The following is a 22,573-nucleotide window of genomic DNA, read 5'->3' on the forward strand; positions in this document are numbered from 1 at the left end:
CCTCTGCCCAACCCCTAAACGATGCTGGCGAGACATCGCAGGTAAGACCCTCCATAACCTCCCTGGCTACTGAGTTAGCAGAAATGCAGTCACTTCTGACCCAACAACAACAACTTCTTTACCAACAGCAGCAACTCTTCAACCAACAACAAGCCTACTTCGACCAGCGGTTTGATGCAGTCATGGAGCAAGTTGATAATATTCAGCGAAGTGTTGCCATATCAAGGGAGGCGTTGATCAACATACATCGCAACACTCATACGATCAACCGCCACCAAAGACAACTTGTGGAGCGCAACCATGAATACTTTAATTTTCTCACAGTATACCTTCATGGTCCATTGGTGCCCCCGCATCTCAGGAAACACTTGCTTTTCGAAGAGATTTCCTTTTGCATCACCGTGAAACCCTCCTCTAGACCCTCCAACTCCTCAGCAATAATCCTGACATTCTATTTTTTTATGCGACCATTCTATACTTTTATTCAATTCATTATTTAATGAAATTCTTTGATTCTTTGTATAGGCAACAATTTTGTATTGCGTTAATTTTTAATTATTTGTATACTTTGTTAATATTCAATATAAATGAGTACATATTCACTCCTTTTTGCCTGTGCCTTTTTCTTTTGACAATATTTGCGATGTTCTTAATCCTTTACTTTTGCGTTATTCATTGCGGTGCTATGATGTATAATATATTTATACTTATAAACATTTCCCATACTTTGTAAATTCTGACTAACACTTAGTTAATTCTTAGTTTAGCAGTACTTTACCTTTTATCTTTCAAATTTCTGCTCAAACCTTCTTTTTCAAATTTTTATTCTAAGTGTTTATCTAGTCCATCCAAACAACACAATGAGGACCTTGCTCATCTTTAAATTTGGTGATAGAGAAGGTATGAGCAGATAAGATCAAGAAAATGCGTTCATTTCTAGAAAAAAATATTTCAAAAAAAAAAAAAATTATACAAAACTCCAATGTCAGCGCAAGGGAAAATCTAAAAAATAATCCCAACCTGATAAGAGTTTAGTTGTGAAAGGAGTCTGCTCGTAGTTGGATGTTCGTATGACACCCATAGGAACAAGCCAAAACGAAGGTGGGTTTCCAAGAGCAATGCAGTATGAAAGGAAAAAAAATCTATAAAAGAGTGTAAGAGACAACTCCTCTGAATATCATGAGTTAAAGTTGAAATTGGCACACAACCGTAGTTGGATGTTTGCATGACACCCGTGGAAACAAACCAAAACGAAGGGTGTAACAATGACCAACAGTCTCTAATAAATGACACAAAGTTTGACCATCACATATAGACATATCAAGTTGTTTTGACAAAGAAGAGATAAACATTCTATTTTAAAAACTAGAAAAGCATCTTTGAGTAGAATTTTGTTATATAGAAGAATAAAGTAGGGCTTTGTTCAAAATTAGCAAGGATAGAAGGAAATTGCATTGTTAAGAAGTGTGCTTAAGTGTAACATTCAGAGCAACCAATCGATACAAAAGTATAGGAGAGAAATTTAGCATTATTGCCTTAGTAGAAGATATGCTTGAGGACAAGCATATATCTAAATTTGGGGGTGTGATAACTTGTAGAAATACAAGTTATTTATGCTGTCTTATTCAGATATTGCGGCCAAAAGAGAGTAAATATGCATCGATTGTATGAAAATTAGCTCAGAAATATAATAAATATAAATTAAAGCAATTACACCCACTAACATCATCAAGATGGTAGAAGAGGATATTTCTACTACTGTTTTGCAGGAAACTAAGTCACCGCTTGCGATCAAGGCTCAACGAGAGACGAAACAACGCATCTCTGTCACATTACGCCCGTCAATCAACAATGAAGAGACCTTAATGCAATGACGACGCAATGCGACAGTCGATAATAAAACAACATCGCAGTGAGCAACTGATCGAAAGATGCAGCTGAGCAATGCAAATGCGGAGGATTGTGACACGTGTACAACTAACCGTTGTGCAGATTTGACGGTCTGATTGCATAACAGAAGGAATATTTATTCCACCATCTTCGGAATTTCCATAACAATAAGTGGGGTTCACAAGCCAGGAGTCAAAGCTTTTCACCTATAAATACCCCCATAGAATTCAGAGAAGATATACTTGATACGGGGATAATTGATACGAGGGCTAATTGATGCTAGATTGAGAGAAAGGCTGAGCTGAGTACTGATCGGAAGAAATTCGGGAAGAGAAGAGACAAGGCCGAGAGGTGAGTCTCAGTGCGATTCTACCAGATCCCCGCCGTGAAGCTCTGTGCTTAGATCCCTACTACTGGTTGAGCAAACCTGAGAGGGAAGCTCATCCTTCCGCACGATCCATCCATGCCGGTAAGTAAATCTCCATCCAGATCGGCGCCAAGACGTTGGTGTTTATTTTTATTTGTTTCTAACTCTATTCATCAACTATATTTCATTCTCTTAATATCTTCATTCACAAATCATGTATCCGATGTTAAATAGTTTTATTGAATGTCTTGATCACTTTCATTTCCACTTTTCTGTCTATTTTCGTTCCTCCATTAATTGTTTTCTCCATGAAGTTTTCTTAATACCTTGCTAATTAATATGGATTAAATGAGTAACTTAATTTGTGTTATAGAGATAAATGTGTTTAGCTAAGGTATGCTAGATGACATCTTCACCTGTGAGAGCAGAAGTGAAGATGTTATTCTGATCTGCCGAGAGAAGTTAGAAGAATGCGTTAACTAAAGCAAGTAGTACTTCCAGAGATGGAAGCAACCTTGCATTCATTACGTTCGTCCTTGTTTCACCACAGAGATGTGGGAATGCGGCCGATCATCGAGAGGTGGACGCCAAGGGAAAAATGGAACAGTATTTATATCTTTAACGCAATTAAGGAACTTGTGCTGTTTTTATTAATTATCTTTTCTCTTTCTGATTCGCACATAAGACTTGTCACCGCATTACACGATCTTTGCATAATCGTCACAGCCGACCTTGACCTCAGTATCTTGTATCATGAAACCTGTATTTTGTATCATCTTAGCTTAGATTTACTTTATCGCAATTTATTTTATTAATGCATTTTTACCGCTTTACTTTACTTTATCTCATGTTTAAATACTTGTACAAACAACCTTTATTAATTTGAAAAACCCCTGGTTGCATATATCACAAACATAATGCAATAATCTCAAACAGTCCCTATGTTCAACCTTGGATCACACCGATAAACTTGCGGTGAAATTATACTTGGTTTCAACGTAAGGAAACTTGTGACAACGGACAACATACTACAAGAACATTAGTTAACAACATATATCTAGAAGTAGTATCACATATCATAGCTTAAATTTTATGTTGACAAGTTTATGGCGCCGTTGCCAGGGATCATAAACTTGCGTTATATTCATCCATGCGTTGTGTGACATAAGATAAATTTTATGTTGACAACAACTTTCTTCTTTTTTTGGCTGCAATATCTGAATAAGGAAGTATAAATAACTTGTATTTCTATAAGTTATCAATCTCTCTCTTTGCTTTCGTTGGCCCTTCATTTGCGTCAGATTGACGAGGTTGCGATGCGTCCGAGCCAACTTCCTTTCTTCATCATCTTCTTCTTTTTCTTCCAATTCAGCTTCAAACATCATCGCATAGGGCTTCACTTCATCGATTTCAAGTGATGAGTTGGTTGGGTCAGGATGCATCACTTGTTCTTCTTCTTGGTCCTGATTTAAACTTGCGAAGATTGCTCCAAAGACTTCTTGCTCGTCTCTCCGAGACAATTCCACGAGTTCGTCGATGTTTCGCTCTGACGTAGGACTATCAGAGCTGGGCCTTGGTGGAGTGATTGGTGGGGTGCCGGATGGGGTATGCAGCGACCCTGGAGATGAAATGATAATTGGTGAATGCGGTAGAAGGGGTTGGCTGGCTCCTTATGCTTCAATCGAATAAATTGTGGCTAAGGGTTGGATAGATAATGGTGGAGGTGGATGCACTGCGGGCGATGGTGTGTTGTGGAGATGAGCGGGGATAGGGTCATGCGTCGCACCCACTAGAGTAATATTTGGAATGAACGGTGGTGGGGCGGGCTTGGTGTAGGGTTTCTTAGCAGCCGCAGAGGAAGAAGGCGCTGCTGCCTCAGTTTTGTGGGAGTTTTGGGTTTAGGCTTTGCGATGGTTTTGGGTTTTTGGTGGGTTTTAGAGGAAGGGTTTGTGGTGGTTTTAATGGATTTCGATCGAGATGGTCGCTGGTAAGTAGAGGGAGGCCTACCATGCGAAAGCTTGGTCAGAACGGGGGTTTTTGAAGTTCGGTGAGGGTTTAGAGGGGGTGACATTGAAGCAGACGAAGATGAGAAGGAGCTTACCGGCGATATGCCTCTGTAACTCATCAATTGGTTTTGGCTGTCGGATGCTGAAGACATTCCTGCCGAAGGATGACCGGAGTAATAGGCTTGATCGAGCGGCAGTGAAGGATTCGGGCACTAGTTTTTTTTTTCGAAGAATGCTTTAAAGACGATGGAAAAAGAGAGATGATCGAAGCTGTGCGTTTTATAGGTCTGAGGAGAGAGAGTGGTGATGTCAGGCGGCGCCTGACATTCGCATTTATTAAGAAGACGAAAGGACATGCCTAGGGCTTCCAAACAATCGAGTGTTTTGTGTTTTCGAGATGCATCCTTTCGGTTTGGGTCATGCATTGGCTTAAGTCCAATGCGTCAGTTACATTCCCATCCTAAGCTTCATCTAATTGTACACAACTTTTTATTTTTTCTATTTTTTAAAACAAATAAATCTCTTAACTAAGAAAGCAATAACATTCATCAATCAACTTAAAACGCAAAGACAAGCAAAAAATCAGAGTAAACTCAAATGCAGTGATAAAATACATAATGCAAAAGGAATGAAGATAGAAGAAGCGTCCCTGGAATATGTGTCGATGTGAACGCAGGGATGCTTCGATGCTAGCCTTAGTTGGCTTCATGTAATTGATAACAGGTAGAAATACACGTTATCATAGTGCTAAANGCCTTAGTTGGCTTCATGTAATTGATAACAGGTAGAAATACACGTTATCATAGTGCTAAATCCTTAAATAATGTTGTATTGCGTTGATGAAATATGTTAAATTGCGTCCATTAAGCATAAATTCTATAATATTGCGGTCGCATGCGTCCAATGCATTAGAGCAGTTGATCTTTATATTTTTATGCATGCAAAGAATGCGATCATAGGAATACGGTTGTCGAGCACAACTTCACCGCAAGACTTTGCGTTGATCGTGCTTGTAAACATTCACCCAAGAAGAATCACCGCAAAATGGTGGGCACATCCGAACGAAAGGAAAATTAAGATCGATGGGACAGAAAGCTGACGACAATCAGATCCAAATTAAGTTGACAACCAATAATGGTCACAAAGTACATCCAGCTTTATCGGTGACAATTATCTGATGCATCAGTCAGGAATTAAAGCTGTCCCATCTGTACAACTAGGAGAGAGAAGCCGCTTTTCACGTTTGATGCCCTATAAATACCAAGTGCATTCTTCAGAGAAAAGGTTAAGCAATCGATTACCTCATCACCACTACAAGTTCATACCTCTGTTCATAGTTTTCTTTTCCATTTTACGGTGGAGCAATATAAGAATGGTGATGTCGGAGATTGTTCAAGGCAGCTCAAGAGAGAACCTTGGGGCGTAAGAGCAGAGAGTGAGTTGACTCTAGCGAAAGTGAGAATATCTTTAGAGCACAAGTAGAAATAGTGTAACGCCTGGCAGCAAGAAATTGCTCCAGGCTCTTTATAGTACTTGCATTGTTATTCTGTACTTCATCTTATATCTATTCAACGGAAGTTCTATTTCTACATCTGCTCACTCTCTTAATACGCATGAGTAGCCAAACTAGTTGAATGGGTTGAGAGGAACTAAGCTAACATGATCTAGGAAGTTCATTGCTTGCGAGTGTCTTGTTCAATGTTGTGCAAAACACCCCTTTAGAGTTACTCGAGAGAGAATCTAAAGAAAGAACCTAATATCTCGAGAGAGCTAGGTTAGAATCTGGACTCGAAAGAGTAAGAGTAGGCTTACATAAACAAGAGATAGGGACCTAGAGATAAGCTCTGTTTGTCAACTTGCATCGCATGCATCCTAGGAATAGGAATGATATTATGTGGTCGCATATTTGTGTGAATGTCATGTTGTCATCACATAAATAGAGATAGAGGTTTATGTGTAAACCCTGTAGACTTATCGCATATTTATCGCATGCGTTCTAGGCTTAGAAGCCATGGCATTCACACCGAGAGGTGGTTTACTATTGTATGCATGTTGCATGATCACAAGGCATGAACGCATCCTAGGGAGTGTTAGCCGAAACCCTTCTCAACCCGTTCACCGCATACTCATTGTATTTCCTGTTTACCAACTCTTTTTGAATTCTGCCGCATTCGTTATTATTTTCATTAACACAACAAAAACTCAACACTTATTTATTCAACTGGTTACCGCAAGTTTTCATAAAAATCTCCAACGCAACTATTTTCACAAGTCCCTATGTTCGACCCTGAACTTACCAGGAAACTCAGAGAAATTCACACTTGGATTCATCTGGGGAAACTTGAATGCACAACGCAATCCACCAGCACATATCATCCATAATTTCCACTTCATAAAATTCAAGCATTAAGCTTTTGGCGCCGTTGCCGGGGACTTCGGCAAAATAGTTGTTAACGATAATTTTTGTGATTTCTTTGCAGAACTCTCAATCTCTGGCGAACTATGACCCGAAGATTGAGAGAACATTTCGAAGGAGACTAAGAGACCGCCAATAGCAACCACAATCCGATAATGAAGAGATGACGAAGCTGCCTAGGAATGAAGCACCAAACAACAACAATGTCATGACAAATTCGATTCTGTGGGCAAATGATCGCAATAGGCCCATTAGGGATTATGCATCGCCAAACCTCTATGATTTCTCTCCGGGAATCATGAGGCTTGCCTTAGACGGAAGTAGATTTGAAATGAAACCAGTGATGTTGCAGATGATCCAGGCTGCAGGTCAACTCGGAGGAAGGCGTGGCGAGGATCCGCAAGCCCATCTCTGAAGTTTTATTGAAATTTGCAATACTTTTGTGTTCCCGAACATCTCTGCTGAAGAAGTTCGACTAACGTTGTTCCCATTTTCTCTCTGTGATCAGGCTAGGAAATCGGCTTATTCGCTCGAACCAGGAGAGATCACTTCTTGGGAGCAAGTGGTGGAGAAGTTTATGAAGAAGTATTTTCCACCTATCGAAAACGCAAGACGAAGAAAACTTATTACTAATTTTGAAAAAGATATGAACGAATCGCTCAGTGATGCTTGGGCGAGGTTTAAAAAGGTTGGTCCGGGATTGTCCGTATAATGGACTACTAGATTGCCTTCAAATGAAAATTTTCTATCATGATTTGAATCCTGCTTTGTAGACCGCTGCCAATACGACCGCAGCTGGTGGTCTGCTTGACAAGACTTATGATAAGGCAAAGAATATCCTAAACCATATCTCCAAGAATCATGAAGACTGAAGGGAGAGCGACCAGAGATTAAGACTCAAGGATTCTAACGTAAATGACGGTGCTATTGTCTCATTGCAAAACCAAATGACCGCATTGATGAATTTGATTCAAGGAATGACGATCAGCAGCCCAACACCGCAAGGTGGGCAAATTATAAGTCAAAACACTGCAAGGTGTGCGACTTGCGATGATGGGCATGCGATGGAAGATTGCCCGCAAAATCCACAGTCTATATATTTTGTAAAGAATAACCCCTGTTCAAATACTTACAACCCTGGGTGGAAAAATCACCCAAATTTTGCTTGGAAGAATCAACAACAAAATTTTCAATCTGTGGCGCAAAAAGAAAGGCCACCGGGATTCTTTCAACGCAGTAACAGTCAACAGAGCAACCAAGCAAGTAGCTCACAACAACCACCGCAATCTTCTTCTCTAGAAAGCCTATTGAAGCAATACATAGAGAAAAACGAGACAGTGCTTCAAAGTCAGGCTACGTCCATCCATAACCTTGAATTGCAAATGGGCCAGATTCCAAATGAGCTCAAAAGTAGACCGCAAGGGGCGTTGCCAAGTTCAACCGAGCTTCCATGCAACCTAAGGGGATCAGGTAAGAAGCAATGTCAGGTTGCAACATTGCGCAGTGGAAAGACCGTGGAGGGAGGAAGAAAGGACCAGAGTAGAACAACTTTAAACGCAGCTGAGCCTGAGATTGCGGCAACGCAAGAAGAAGAAAAGGAAAATGAAGTAGTAGAACTTGAAGTTGCGTAAACCTCAAAGTCAAATGAAATGGGAACCGTGAAAATTTAGTTACCACCCTTCCCTCAGAGGCTAAGGAAGAAGAAAAACGAAGAGGTACAGTACCAACACTTCCTGTCTATGCTAAAACAATTGCATGTTAATATTCCTTTCAGTGAAGCGATTGAGGAAATTCCTGCCTATGCCAAGTTTCTGAAAGACATGGTAACTAAAAAGAGAGGCATTGGAAAATTTGCCATGGTGGCACTAACGCAAAGTTCCAAATCTATCATCCCACCGAAGATGAGCGATCCTAGGAGCTTCACTATTCCTTGCTCTATAGGAGGACTCTATATTGGGCAAGCCCTGTGTGACTTGGAGGGCAGCATAAATTTGATGCCGCTATCAATCTTTCATCAATTAAATGTGGGGTAACTTGTGCCCACATCCATGACTCTCCAACTGGCCAACAGATCTCTGGTTCATCTAGAGGATAAGGTGAAGGACATGCTGATCACGATTGATAAATTTATTTTGCTAGTTGACTTCATCATCCTAGATTATGAGGTCGATAAAGTTGTGCCCATCATTTTGAGGCGACCATTCCTATCAATGGGTCATGCTCAAATTGATGTGCACAAGGGAGAAATCACTTTTAGCATAAATGGACAGAAGCTCAAATTTAACATAATTCGTGCCATGAAATTTCCTGATGAGGAAGACCTGCCAGATTCTGAAGATGACCTGAATTTGATTGAACAAGAAAAGTCTGATGAAGAGTGTGAAGAAGAGGATGCCAATGCATCCGTAGCTACCTGCAATGTGATCGTAGCAAAAAAAAAAAAAAAAAGAAGAAGGATCGATCGCAACGCAAGAAGTAGAGCCGAAGGAAGAAAGAAAAATAACGCAACCTTCTCTCATGGAACCACCAACACTTGAATTGAAAACACTACCAACACATTTGAAGTACGCATTCCTGGGGCAGAATGAGAAGCTGCCAGTGATAATTTCCTCCACACTTAACGCAGATCAAGAGAATGCGTTGATGAGCATTCTTAAGAAGCATGTGCGAGCAATCGACTGGACGCTCGCTGATATAAGAGGAATTAGCCCCACGTACTGTATGCATCACATTCGTCTTGAGGACGACCACAAAGAAACCATTGAAAATCAACGCAGACTTAACCCTGCGATGAAGAAGGTCGACAAAAAGGAGATTATCAAGTGGCTGGATGTAGGCATTATCTATCCCATCACAGATAGCATGTGGGTCAGCCCCGTGCAATGTGTGCCGAAGAAGGGAGGAATGACGGTAGTCCCAAATGAGAACAATGAATTACTACCGCAAAGGACCATCACTGGATGGCACATCTGCATGGACTACCGCAAACTGAATGCGGCCACAAAGAAAGATCACTTCCCTTTGCCATTCATAGATCAAATGCTGGACAGATTAGCAGGGAACGATTTTTATTGCTTCTTGGATGGATATACCAGGTATAATCAGATCATGATAGCTCCTAAAGACCAAGACAAGACCACATTCACCTGCCCATATAAGACATTTGCTTTTCACCGCATGCCGTTTGGCCTCTACAATGCGCCAAGCACGTTCCAGAGGTGCATGATGGCGATCTTTTCAGATTATCTCGAGGACTCAGTAGAAATATTTATGGATGACTTCTTCGTTTATGGGAACACTTATGAAGTCTGCCTGGCCAATTGGAGAAAATTCTGAAAAGATGTGAAGAGACGAACCTGGTGCTCAATTGGGAAAAATGTCACTTCATGGTAAAGAAGGGAATAGTGTTAGGACACAAGGTCTCTCGAGAAGGGTTGGAGGTGGACAAAGCAAAGATTGACGCAATTGAAAAGCTTCCACCTCCAACTAACGTGAAGGCTGTGCGAAGATTCTTAGGGTATGCCGGATTCTATAGACGATTCGTCAAGGACTTTTCTAAAATAGCAAGACTACTGAGTGCGTTGTTAGAGGCAGACAGGAAGTTTGAATTTGACAACAATTTCCTCAACGCATTCAAAATTTTAAAATATGCGCTGATTACCGCACCCGTCTTGATTGCGTCAGATTGGGCACTCCCATTCATGTGCGATGCAAGCGGGTATGCGATGGGAGCTGCATTAGCGCAAAAGAAGAAAAATATTTTGTATATGCGAGTAAAACTCTGAACCCTACTCAACTTAATTATACCACCACTGAAAATGAGCTCCTGGTTGTGATTTTTGCGTTGGAAAATTTTCGGGCATATCTATTGGGAACCAAGGTATTCATTCACACTGATCACTTGGCAATCAAATATTTGATGACAAAGAAGGATGCAAAGTTGAGGTTGATCAGATGGGTTCTCCTCCTTCAAGAATTTGATATTGAGATAATTGATCAAAAGGGGACAGAGAATCAAGTTGAGGATCACTTATTCAGATTAGAAAATCCTGAGGTTGATCGCTTTGAATCCGAGGTGAATGCCATGTTCCCGAACGAGTAGCTGTTTTGCATAGAAGAACTGCCTTGGTATGCGGACATCGTTAATTATTTGGTTTGTGAACAATTTCCTGAAGAGTACACCTACCATCAATAGAAGAATCTCAAGAATGAATGTAGACACTATTATTGGGATGAGCTGAATTTGTATAAAAGAGGTGCAGACCAAATCATTCGATTTTGCGTCCTAGATGCTGCAACAATGCATATTATCGCAGTGCCACGATTCGCCATATGGAGGGCACTTTGAAGGACAACGTACTGCAGCCAAAGTTTTACAAAGTGGATTCTTCTGGCCTTCATTATTTAGGGATGCTGCTGACTACACAATGAATTGTGATTGGTGTCACGCACTGGCAACATTTCATGGAAGGATGCAATGCCAATGAATACTATCTTGGAGCTGGAACATTTGACGTATGGGGGATTGATTTCATGGGACCATTCCCTCCTTCAAATGGTAAGCACTATATTCTATTAGTCGTCGACTATGTCTCCAAGTGGGTGGAGGCAATTGCATGTGTCGCAAGTGATGCGGCAGTAATCTCCCTGTTCCTGAAGTAATCTCCCCGTGTCATCATAAGTGATGAAGGATCACACTTTGTCAACCACAATATAAAGGAGCTGTTGCGTAAGTACAATATCCTCCACAAAGTGGCCACCACATACCATCCGCAAACAAATGGCCAAGCTGAAGTGTCCAATCGGGAAATTATATTGATACTTGAGAAGGTAGTTAAACCTTCACGGAAGGATTGGGCAATAAAGCTTGATGATGCATTATGGGCATACCGGACCGTATTTAAAACACCTATAAGTATGTCCCCTTATGCATTGGTCGAGTTAGAAGAATGGAGGAACGACGCATATGAAAATGCAAAAATTTATAAAGAGCGCACCAAGTGCTGGTATGATCAACGCATATGTAGTAAGAACCTCCAAATCGGGAAAAAATATCTTGCTTTTCAATTCACGTCTGCGACTCTTCCCTGCGTTATCAGATGATCGCAATTTATCAGGGATGCAAAGTTTTGGAAAATCTCAAGTCTTCAGTTCTTTTCTCCATACTCAGAATTATCCTTACTTGACTATCTGTTCATTTGTCACTTCTATTTCTAAAAAAAAAAGCCTTTTATTTTGTTTTAAATAATTTGACCCTCTCTTTTTTTTCCTTACAACGATCGAGGCGCTGGATTACGGAAATGTTATGTGAAGCAGCACTTATCTTATTCCATCACCACAACCCAACGACGAATGATTGCCGCAAGATGGATGCGTCAATACAATGACAACGCTAAATTTGGGGGTGTACTCTTCCTTATCCTTACTTCAAATTTTACGCTATCACATTGCATATTACTTTTCAAAGTTTTATCACCGCATCCTCCTTGACTACCGCAAACATATCACAAGTAGATAACTTTAGTAGTTTTCCGCATGTATTCTTTGTCAAGTATGATTTCAATGATGAAAAATATGCTTCTATCTCTTTCGTATATACTAGAGTCAACGTAAATCTTAGGATAGTCACCTCATGAAATATTTCTCGAAGTTAGGGGTTTGCTATCTTTCTTTCAAATTTTCTTTACAATGCATTCTATGACCATAACATGACTTATTTTAATCTTTTAGCAATGAGGACATTGCCGTGTTTTAAATTTGGGGGTGGGGTATTTGTTCCCGACCTTGTTACAAAAAAAAAAAAATTTATAACCACTCCACTGTCAACGCAATGGGAAACCCATGTTGATAAGAGTTAATTTGTGAAAGGCACTTACCCTTAGTTGGATGTCCACATGACACACGTGGAGGCAAGCCAAAACGAAAGTAAGTCACCAGGATCAACGCATAAATAAATGACCGCAACTCCACTGTCAAGATGGTATGAGTTTAGTCTGAGAAAGAGTGCATACTCGTAGTTGGATGTCCACATGACACTCGTGGGGGCAAGCCAAAACGAAGGCAAGGCATTCGAATCGGCGCAAGGTCAGAAAAAAATAGCAATGAAGAAAATTTTTGTGCAAGGATAAATCATTTGACACCCTGGTGGAAAATTTTCTTTTTGAAATAAATCATGCAATGTTCCAAAATTCAGTAAAGTCCTTTTGAAAGTTAAGCTTGCAATCCCTAAGTCTTAGAAGTATTTTAGGAAGAGATTTAAATGAGACTTAAGGAAATTCTGGCATATAGGATTTAAACGAAGTATCCTTGAGAAATCTAGGGAAAGAACTTTACGGCTAACTTGCTAAAAGAATCTTTAGCTTATACTTGAGGACAAACATTGTTTAAATTTGAGGGTGTGATAACGGGCAGAAATGCACATTATCATAGTGCTAAATCCTTAAACAATGTTGGATTGCATTGATGAAATATGTTAAATTGCATCCATTAAGCATAAATTCTGTAATATTGCAGTCGCATGCGTCCAATGCATTAGAGCAGTTGATCGTTATATTTTTGTGCAGAATAATGCGTTAATGCAATGCAAAGAATGCGATCATAGGAATACAGTGGTCGAGCGCAACTTTAATGCAAGACTTTGCATTGATCGTGCTCGCAAACATTCACCCAAGAAGAATAATCGCAACATGGTGGGTGCATCCGAACGAAAGGACAATTAAGATCGATGAGACAGAAAGCTGATGGCAGTTAGATCCAAATTAAGTTGACAACCGATAACGGTCAAAAAGTACATCCAGCTTTATTGGTGATAATTATCCGATGCATCAGTCAGGAATTAAAGTTGTCCCATCTGTACAACCAGGAGAGAGAAGCCGCTTTTCACCTTTGATGCCCAATAAATACCAAGTGCATTCTTTAGAGAAAAGGTTAAGCAATCGATTACCTCATCACCACTAAAAGTTCATACCTCTGTTCATAGTTTTCTTTTCCATTTTACGGTGGAGCAATAGAAGAATGGTGATGTTGGAGATTGTCCAAGGCAGCTCGAGAGAGAACCTTGGGGCGTAAGAGCAGAGAGTGAGCTGACTCTCGTGAAAGCGAGAATATCTTTAGAGCACGAGTAGAAATAGTGTAACGCCTGGCAGCAAGAAATTGCTCCAAGCTCTTTACAGTACTTGCATTGTTATTCTGTACTTCATCTTATATCTATTCAATGGAAGTTCTATTTCTACATCTGCTCACTCTCTTAATACGCATGAGTAGCCAAACTAGTTGAATGAGTTGAGAGGAACTAAGCTAACATGATCTAAGAAGTTCATTGCTTGTGATTGTCTTGTTCAATGTTGTACAAAACACCCTTTTAGAGTTACTCAAGAGAGAATCTAAAGAAAGAATCTAATGTCTCGAGAGAGCTAGGTTAGAATCTGGACTCGAAAGAGTAAGATTAGGCTTACATAAACAAGAGATAGGGACCTAGAGATAAGCTCTTTTTGTCAACTTGCATCGCATGCATCCTAGGAATAGGAATGATATTATGTGGTCGCATATTTGTGTGAATGTCATGTTGTCATCACATAAATAAAGATAGAGATTTATGTGTAAACCCTGTAGACTTATCGCATATTTATCGCATGCGTTCTAGCCTTAGAAGCCGTGGCATTCACACCGAGAGGTGGTTTACTATTGTATGCATGTTGCATGATCACAAGGCATGAACACATCCTAGTGAGTGTTAGCTGAAACCCTTCTCAACTCGTTCATTGCATACTCATTGTATTTACCAACTCTTTTCGAATTCTGCTGCATTCTTTATTATTTTCATTAACGCAACAACAACCCAACACTTATTTATTCAACTTGTTACTGCAAGTTTTCATAAAAATCTCCAATGTAACTATTTTCACAAGTCCCTATGTTCGACCCTGGACTTACCAGGAAACTCAGAGGAGTTCACACTTGGATTCCTCTGGGAAACTTGAGTGCACAACATAATCCACCAACACATATCATCCATAATTTCCACTTCATAAAATTCAAGCAGCAATAATACGAGGGATGACTTTTGTCGTTCTACACCATCTTCAAAGTAAGGCTTCAATCTTTGCCCATTTATCTTGAACGTATTTGTGCCATCCTCCCACGTCAACTCTACTGCTCCGTGGGGAAAGATTTTTTTGATAATGAATGGTCCTGACCACCTTGACTTTAATTTTCCTGGGAACAAAAGCAATCGTGAATTGAATAATAAAACTTTTTGGCCAACAACAAACTCTTTCTTACTAATGCGTTGGTTGTGCCAACGTTTGGTTTTTTCCTTGTAGAGCTTGTTGTTCTCGTATGCGTTCAACTGCCATTCCTCAAGCTCATTGAGTTGAAGTTTGCATTGATCACCCGTGACGTCCAAGTTTAAATTCAGCTTCTTTACTGCCTAGAAAGCTTTGTGCTTCAACTCTAGGGGTAAGTGACAAGCTTTGTCGAATACTAAGGAGTATGGAGACATACCTATGGGAGTCTTGTAAGCACTTCTGTAGGCCCAGAGTTCTTCATCAAGCCTCTGTGCCCAGTCTTTCCGTGATCGTTGGACAAATTTTTCTAAGTATTGATATTTTGCCAATTTGATACCTCAGCTTAACCATTGGTTTGCGGGTGGATGCGGTAGCGATCTTTTGCCTGACATTATATTTGGCAAGCAATTTTGAAATGATGCGGTAAATGAAATGCGTACCTTCGTCACTTACCAGGGCTCTTGGTGTTCCAAAGCGTGTAAAATGTTCCTGGTAAGAAACTTAGAAACAGTCGACACATCATTTCTGCACAAGCTACTACTTCCACCTAGATACATAATTACTACAAGCAGGAATTATTTTTGACTAGGACAGGGGAAAAGTCCCATAAAATCAATGCCCCAGATGTCAAATAATTCAACTTCAAGAATATTGTTCAGAGGCATTGCATCCTTGATGAGATATTTTCGGTGTGTTGGCAAGGATCACACTTGCGAACATACTCCCTTGCATCTTTGAAGAGTGTAGGCCAAAAGTATCCACTTTGAAGAACCTTAGCAGTGGTTCTTTGCCCTCCAAAATGCCCTCCGTAAGGAGAGTCATGACACTCAGCCAGGATGCGTTGTGTCTCTTCCTCCATAACGCATCGACGCATGATGGAGTCGGAACCTTGTTTGTAGAGAAACGGTTCATCCCAAAAATAAAATTTGTTGTCGTGTACCAACCGTTTTTTTTGCTGAGAGTTGAAGTGTTCAGGGAATTTCTTGGTAGTTAAGTAATTAACTATGTCTGCGTACCAAGGTTCCCTGCCTTCAACTCTGAATAAGCTTTCATCAGGAAATACATATTTGATTTCATTTTCTTGGTCTTGTATTTCCTGATTCTCTAATCTGGACAGGTGGTCGGCCACCTTATTCTCAGTCCCCTTTGTGGTCGGCCACCTTATTCTCAGTCCCCTTTCTGTCCTGAATATCGATGTCGAATTCTTGCAATAGCAGCACCCATCTAATTAATCTTGGTTTCGCGTCATTTTTACTCATCAGGAACTTAATGGCTGAGTGATTTGTATAGATGGTTGTTGATGTACCAACTAAATAAGATCTAAACTTTTCGATGCCAAACACTATAGCCAGCATTTCTTTCTCTGTGGTTGTGTAGTGTTTCTAAGAGTCGTTCAGCGTCTTGGACGCATAAGAGATGGGGTTTATCAAATTCCCTTTCTTCTGCCCCAACATGGTACCTACTGCAACATCACTTGCGTCGCACATTAGAATGAAACGTTGCGTCCAATCTGGTGCTATTAGTACCAGAGCTGTAGTCAACGCATACTTCAGTGTTTCAAATGCATCGTAGCAATCATCATTGAATTTGTAGGGTCGGTTCGCTTCTAATAATGCGCTCAGAGGTCGCGCAATTTAAGAAAATCCTTTAACGAACCTTCGGTAGAAGCCAGCATGTCCTAGAAAACTTCGTAGAGCTTTTATATTTGATGGTGGATGATGTTTAGCTATGACATCTATCTTGGCCTCATCAGCCTAACCCAGCTTTAGATACCTTGTGGCCCAAAACAATGCCTTTTGTCACCATAAAGTGACATTTTTGCCAATTCAACACAAGATTTGTTTCCTCGCATCGAGCGAGGATGGCCTCCAAGTTATCTAAGCATGATTGAAATGAGTCTCCAAAGACTGAAAAATCGTCCATGAAAACTTCAACGGTCTTTTCCAAGAAGTCAGAGAAAATTGCCATCATGCACCTTTGGAATGTTCCAACTGCGTAGCATAATCCAAAGGACATGCACCTGAATGCGAATGTTCCAAAGGGGCAAGTGAATGTTGTCTTTTCCTGATCTTCTGGGTCAATTAAAATTTGGTTATAGCCAGAGTATCCATCAAGGAAACAATAAAATTCTTTTCCAGCCAGTCTATCAAGCATTTGGTCAATGAAGGGAAGAGGAAGTAGTCCTTCTTGGTTGCCACATTGAGTTTCCTATAGTCCATGCAGATATGGCAACCCGTGATAGACCTTGAAAGGATGAGCTCATTGTTACTATTGACTATCACTGTTGTTACCCCTTTCTTGGGGACGCATTAAACTGGGCTTACCTAGCTGCTATCGGATATAGGGTAGATTACTCCTGCGTCCAACCACTTTAAGATTTCTTTCTTGACCACTTCCTTCATTATGGGATTAAGCCTTCGTTGAGGCTGAATCGATCCAGTCTTCCCTTATCTAGACTGATTTTATGTATGCAGTAAGATGCGCTGATGCCACGGATGTAACCAACGTCCAACCTATTGCATGCATGTGCTTTTGCAACATCTACAAAAGAGAATGTTCGTTAGGCTTGGTAAGATTTGCGGAAATAATTACAGGAAAGGTTTTGTTTGTTCCAAAGAAAGCATATTTAAGGTGATTAGGTAACGGTTTTAGCTCTAGTTCTGGTGGTTCCTCTAATGATGGACACGTTGGTTTCGTCCGCCGCTCACTCAGACTTGGCGGCTTGGGTTCTTTCATGTTTTCTTCCAATGCGAGGACCTTGCAAACTTGGGTCGCTTCCTTTTCAAGCGACTATATTCTGTTCAGTTGACATTCTTCACTATCTGGGAACTTTAATGCGTTTAACACATTAAACTTCACTTCCTGATTGTCTACGCACATGGTCAATTCCCCCTTACGCATGTCTATTAATACTTTCCCAATGGCTAGAAAGGGTCGTCCAAGAATAATTGGTACATCCCTGTCTGCTTCATAGTCTAGGATGATGAAATCCGCTGGGAATATGAAGTTGTCAACTTTTATCAGAACATCTTCAATCTTTCCTTCAGGGTACTTGATCGTCCTGTCAGTGAGTTAAAGAGTTACAGAAGTGGGTTGTGCTTCACTAATTCTCAATTTCTTGAAGATTGAGAGTGGCATGAGGTTAATGCTTGCTCCCAGATCACACAATGCATGTCCCACATCCAACCCTCCCAATGAGCACGAGACTATGAAGCTTCCCGGGTCCTTCTGTTTCTTGGGTAGTCTGTTGCTAACTAACGCATTGCACTCCTGTATTAGCGCAATTACTTCCGTCTCGTTGATTCTCCTTTTCTTTGTCAAAATATCCTTAAAAAATTTGACATATTTTGGCATTTGTTCCAAGGCTTCTACAAGTGGAATATTGATGTGCAGTTGCCTCAGGAGTTCAAGAAAACGCTTAAATTGCTGTTCATCATTCTTCTTCATCAAGCGTCTAGAGAATGGTGCATTCAGCTGCATTGAAGGTTTTCTCGCGTTAGACGTGCTTGGCTTCGAATGGCTTGTGGATTTAGACGTCCTTTCTTCTTGATCTTCTAATGTTGTTGGGCATTTGTTGAGTTCTTTTGAAGGATTGTTGGCTCTTGGGTTCATGGTTCTTTATTTAAGAGCTTTATCACTTCGCAATGTCACCGCATGACATTGCTCTTTTCCATTGTTATTCCCCGGGGTTTTCGAGTTGCTAGGCAAGACTCTAGACTGCCGATTCTTCAACTCACTTGCAATCTCCCCCATATGTATCTCTAGGTTTCTGATGAATGATGCCTGGCTTTTTAACAATGCGTTGTTTTGGGCGATATACTCCTTTAAAAGGTTTTCAAGCGGAGATGCTGAACTCGACGCATGACCTCCTCTATTAAAGGATTGTTGGTGCGGCTGCTGCGTTGGTTGGAATGCAGGCGGCGGTCCTTGCCTTTGCTGCTGGTTCACCCCTGAGTGGTGTGGCTCCTGTTGATTACCTGCCCAAGAGAAATTTGGATGGTTCCTCCATCCGGGATTATATGTGTTTGAGAATGGGTTATTTTTAATAAAGCATACCGATTGCGAATTTTATGGGCAATCAGAGTAGGAATGAGGATCTCCACAGCCCACACAGTTAACCATGGGCTGTGTGAATGTTTCTACCTGATTTACCTTTTGCTGGATTGATGTGTTCCCTAGTGACATATTCTGCAAAAGGTTGTCATAGTAACCACTTGTGCAGAGAGCGTGGCTATTGCATTAGAGACAATAGAATTCACATTCTGAGATCGCCTCTTCCTTTCTGCTCTTACGTCGTAAGTGTTATCCACCATTCCATATTATGCTTGGCAATACGGTCCAATATTTCCTTAACTTCAGTATAAGATTTGTCCATGATACCACCAGCTGCAGTTGCGTCGGCCACCATTTGGGACGCTTTGTTTAATCCGCCATAGAAAGTCTCCATCTGGATGGTTAATGGTAATCCATGATTGGGGCAATTCTTGACTAATCCTTTGAAACGCTCCCATGCGGTGCTCAAGGTTTCAGTTTCTTCTTGCTCGAAGTTCATGATCTCTCTCCGCCTCCTTGCATTGGTGGTGGGTGGGAAGTATTTCTGCATGAATTTCTCCATCAACTTTTCCCAGGTTGTGATCTCAGCAGGCTCTAAACAACTTACCCATTGTATTACATCGTCACGCAGAGAATATAGGAATAAAGATAGCCTGATAGCTTCTGGGGTGATTCTAGGAATCACAAATGAGTTGCACATTTCCAGGAAACGTTTCATGTGGGCGTAAGGGTCTTCTCCCCAAGCACCCCCCAAATTTTCTAGCTATTTGGAGCATTTGTAACATCACAGATTTCATCTCAAATCTTGTCCCATCTGGTGTTGGATATATGATCCCGGGTGAGAAATCATACAATACAGGAGACGCATACTCCCTCATGGGACGCGTACTACTGTTTGCCATTATGATAGGATTTTACACAACGTGGGCTAGCTGTTGAGCTAAGTTTTGATTCGCTTGTTCATCTGCCATTTGTTGTTGCCTGGTTTTTTGTCTGAGTAGTTGTTGCCCTAACCTACGACGACGATTAGATCGATTTCTTCGTCGAAAGGTCCTTTCAACTTCGGGGTCGTATACAAGTTCTGTCTCTTATACACATCTAGATGTGTATAAGAGACAGGAGTAGTTGTTGCCTTAACCTACGACGACGATTAGATCGATTTCTTCGTCGAAAGGTCCTTTCAACTTTGGGGTCGTATACAAGTTTAGGAGTGCTCTCCCTGCTCATAAACGTTTACAAGCTTCGGCTTAGTGCGTAATACTCCTTCAGCTTAAGTGTTTCTACAAAAGATACAAGGAAAATTTCTGGTTAGTTTTGTTGCTGAATCCCCGACGACGACGCCAAAAACTTGTTCGTTGATTTCGTGATTCGAGCTTAGGAGTGTATTGTATAAAATAATTGAAAAAATAAATATAAATATGAATGATGCATTGATGCGTTGATAACGTGTTGATGTGTTAGTGATGTGCAACAGGACGCATGACACTCCTCTATTGACGTTCAAATTTTCCTAAATCAGATCCAAGTATAAATCCAACTTAGGTTCCTGGTGATGCTTGTATTTATGAAGTGGAAATGTGGATGATGTGCGTTGATGGAATTGCGTTGTGCACTCAAGTTTCCCTAGCAGAATTCGAGTGTAAATTCCTTTGAGTTTCCTGGTAAGTCCAGGGTCGAATACAGGGACTTGTGAAAATAGATTGCATTGGTGAATTTTATGAAGACTTTGTGGTAACCGGTTAAATAAATAAACTATTGGGTTTGTTGTTTGCGTTGATGAAAAATAAATAACAAATGCGGCAGAGTTTGAAAAGAGTTGGTGAACGGGAGATGTGATGAATATGCGGTGAATGGGTTGAGAAGGGTTTCGGCTAACACTTCCTAGAATGCGTTCATGCTTGCGATCATGCAACATGCATACAATAGTAAACCACCTCTCGGTGTGAATTCTACGGCTTCTAATGCTAGAACGCATGTGATGTATGTGCAAAGGTGTTTATAGGACCTACACATAAGCCTCCAATTCTTGTCTATGTGATGACACACAAACAAGACGACCACATATCATCGTACCTATTCCTAGGATGCATGCGATGCAAGTTGACAAACAGAGCTTATCTCTAAGTCTCTATCTCTTGTTTATGTAAGTCTAATCTTGCTCTCTTGAGTCCAAATTCTAACCTAGCTCTCTCGAGACATTAGGTTCTTTCTTTAGACTCTCTTTCGAGTAGCTCTAAAGGGTATTTTGCATAGCATAAAACAAGACAATCGCAAGCAATGAACTTCCTAGGTCATGTTAGCTTAGTTCTTCTCAACCCATTCGACTAGTTTAGCTACTCATGCGTATTAAGAGAGTGAATAGATGTAGAAATAAAACTTCCATTGTATAGATATGAAGATGGAGTACACAATAACAATGCAGTATAATAAAGAGCCTTATAGCAATTTCTTGCCGCCAGGCATTTACACTGTTTCTACTCGTGCTCTAAAGATAATCTCACTCTCGCGAGAGTCAGCCTGCTCTCTGGCGCCACCACTCTTCTCTTATTCCGCCTTAAAATGGAAAGGAAAACTATGGACAGAGGCGTGAACTAAATGGTGAACTAATCAACTGGTTAACTTGTCAACCCCTTTTCTGAAGAATGCCCTTGGTATTTATAGAGCATCCATGGTGAAAGGCGGCTTCTCTCTCCTGGTTGTATAGATGGGACAACTTTAATTCCTGACTAATGCTCCAGATAATTGTTACCGATAAAGCTAAATGTACTTTGTGACCGTTATCGGCTGTCAACTTAATTTGGACCCGACTGTCATCAACTTTCTGTCCTATCACTCTTAATTATCCTTTCACCCGGATGCGGCCACCATGTAGCGCTGACCAAGTTGCGGCGATCCTTTTCGGGCGAATGTTTGCAAGCACGATCAATGCAATCTTGCGGTGAAGTTGCGCTCGACCAATGAATTCTTATGATCACAATCTTTGCATTGCGTTAATGCATATTCTGCACAAAAATACAAAAATCAATTGTTTTAATGCGTTGGACGGATGTGACCGCAATATTAAGAAACTGATGCTTAATGGACGCAAAGTAACATATTTCATCAATGCAATCCAACATTGTTTAAGAACTTAGCACTATGATAACGTGCATTTCTACCCGTTATCACCTGGTAAGTTCAGGGTCAAACTTAGGGATTCAGATTAAAGCTAACGCAGACCTTGCATTGTAACTGTTGTTGGGATATCCTAAGTGTATGGAGAAATGAGTTATTTACACTAAGGTGCTGTGTGTGTGCAAGAAGATACAAAAGAGTAGAGTAGAGAATGATGGGTCATGTGAAAATGGAGTTTGATGCAAGTGATATGCGTCGATCTAAGTTGGATGTACACGAACAAGAATATGATGCTAATGAGATGACTTGTTTATCTCCGTTTATGCGTTAGATTCTATTCGACACTTCTCAATGTGAATATCATACAATACCTATCTCTTGGATGTATGCGTCAAACACAGGATGCAATAAAACACCAGTGCGTCTATCTCTAGATGTACTA

At 40.6% G+C, this 22,573-nt stretch overlaps 1 non-coding gene across 1 annotated transcript; it reads left to right on the top strand.

The window, feature by feature from the left end:
- Positions 1–19,427: 19,427 nt before the first annotated feature.
- LOC120074783 lies at positions 19,428–19,531 on the top strand. The gene has a single exon (XR_005481066.1). It is a non-coding gene; the product is annotated as a small nucleolar RNA R71 (small nucleolar RNA).
- Positions 19,532–22,573: the final 3,042 nt, after the last annotated feature.

This window comes from Benincasa hispida, chromosome 3 (genome assembly GCF_009727055.1).
Source record: "Benincasa hispida cultivar B227 chromosome 3, ASM972705v1, whole genome shotgun sequence".
NCBI lineage: Eukaryota > Viridiplantae > Streptophyta > Magnoliopsida > Cucurbitales > Cucurbitaceae > Benincasa > Benincasa hispida.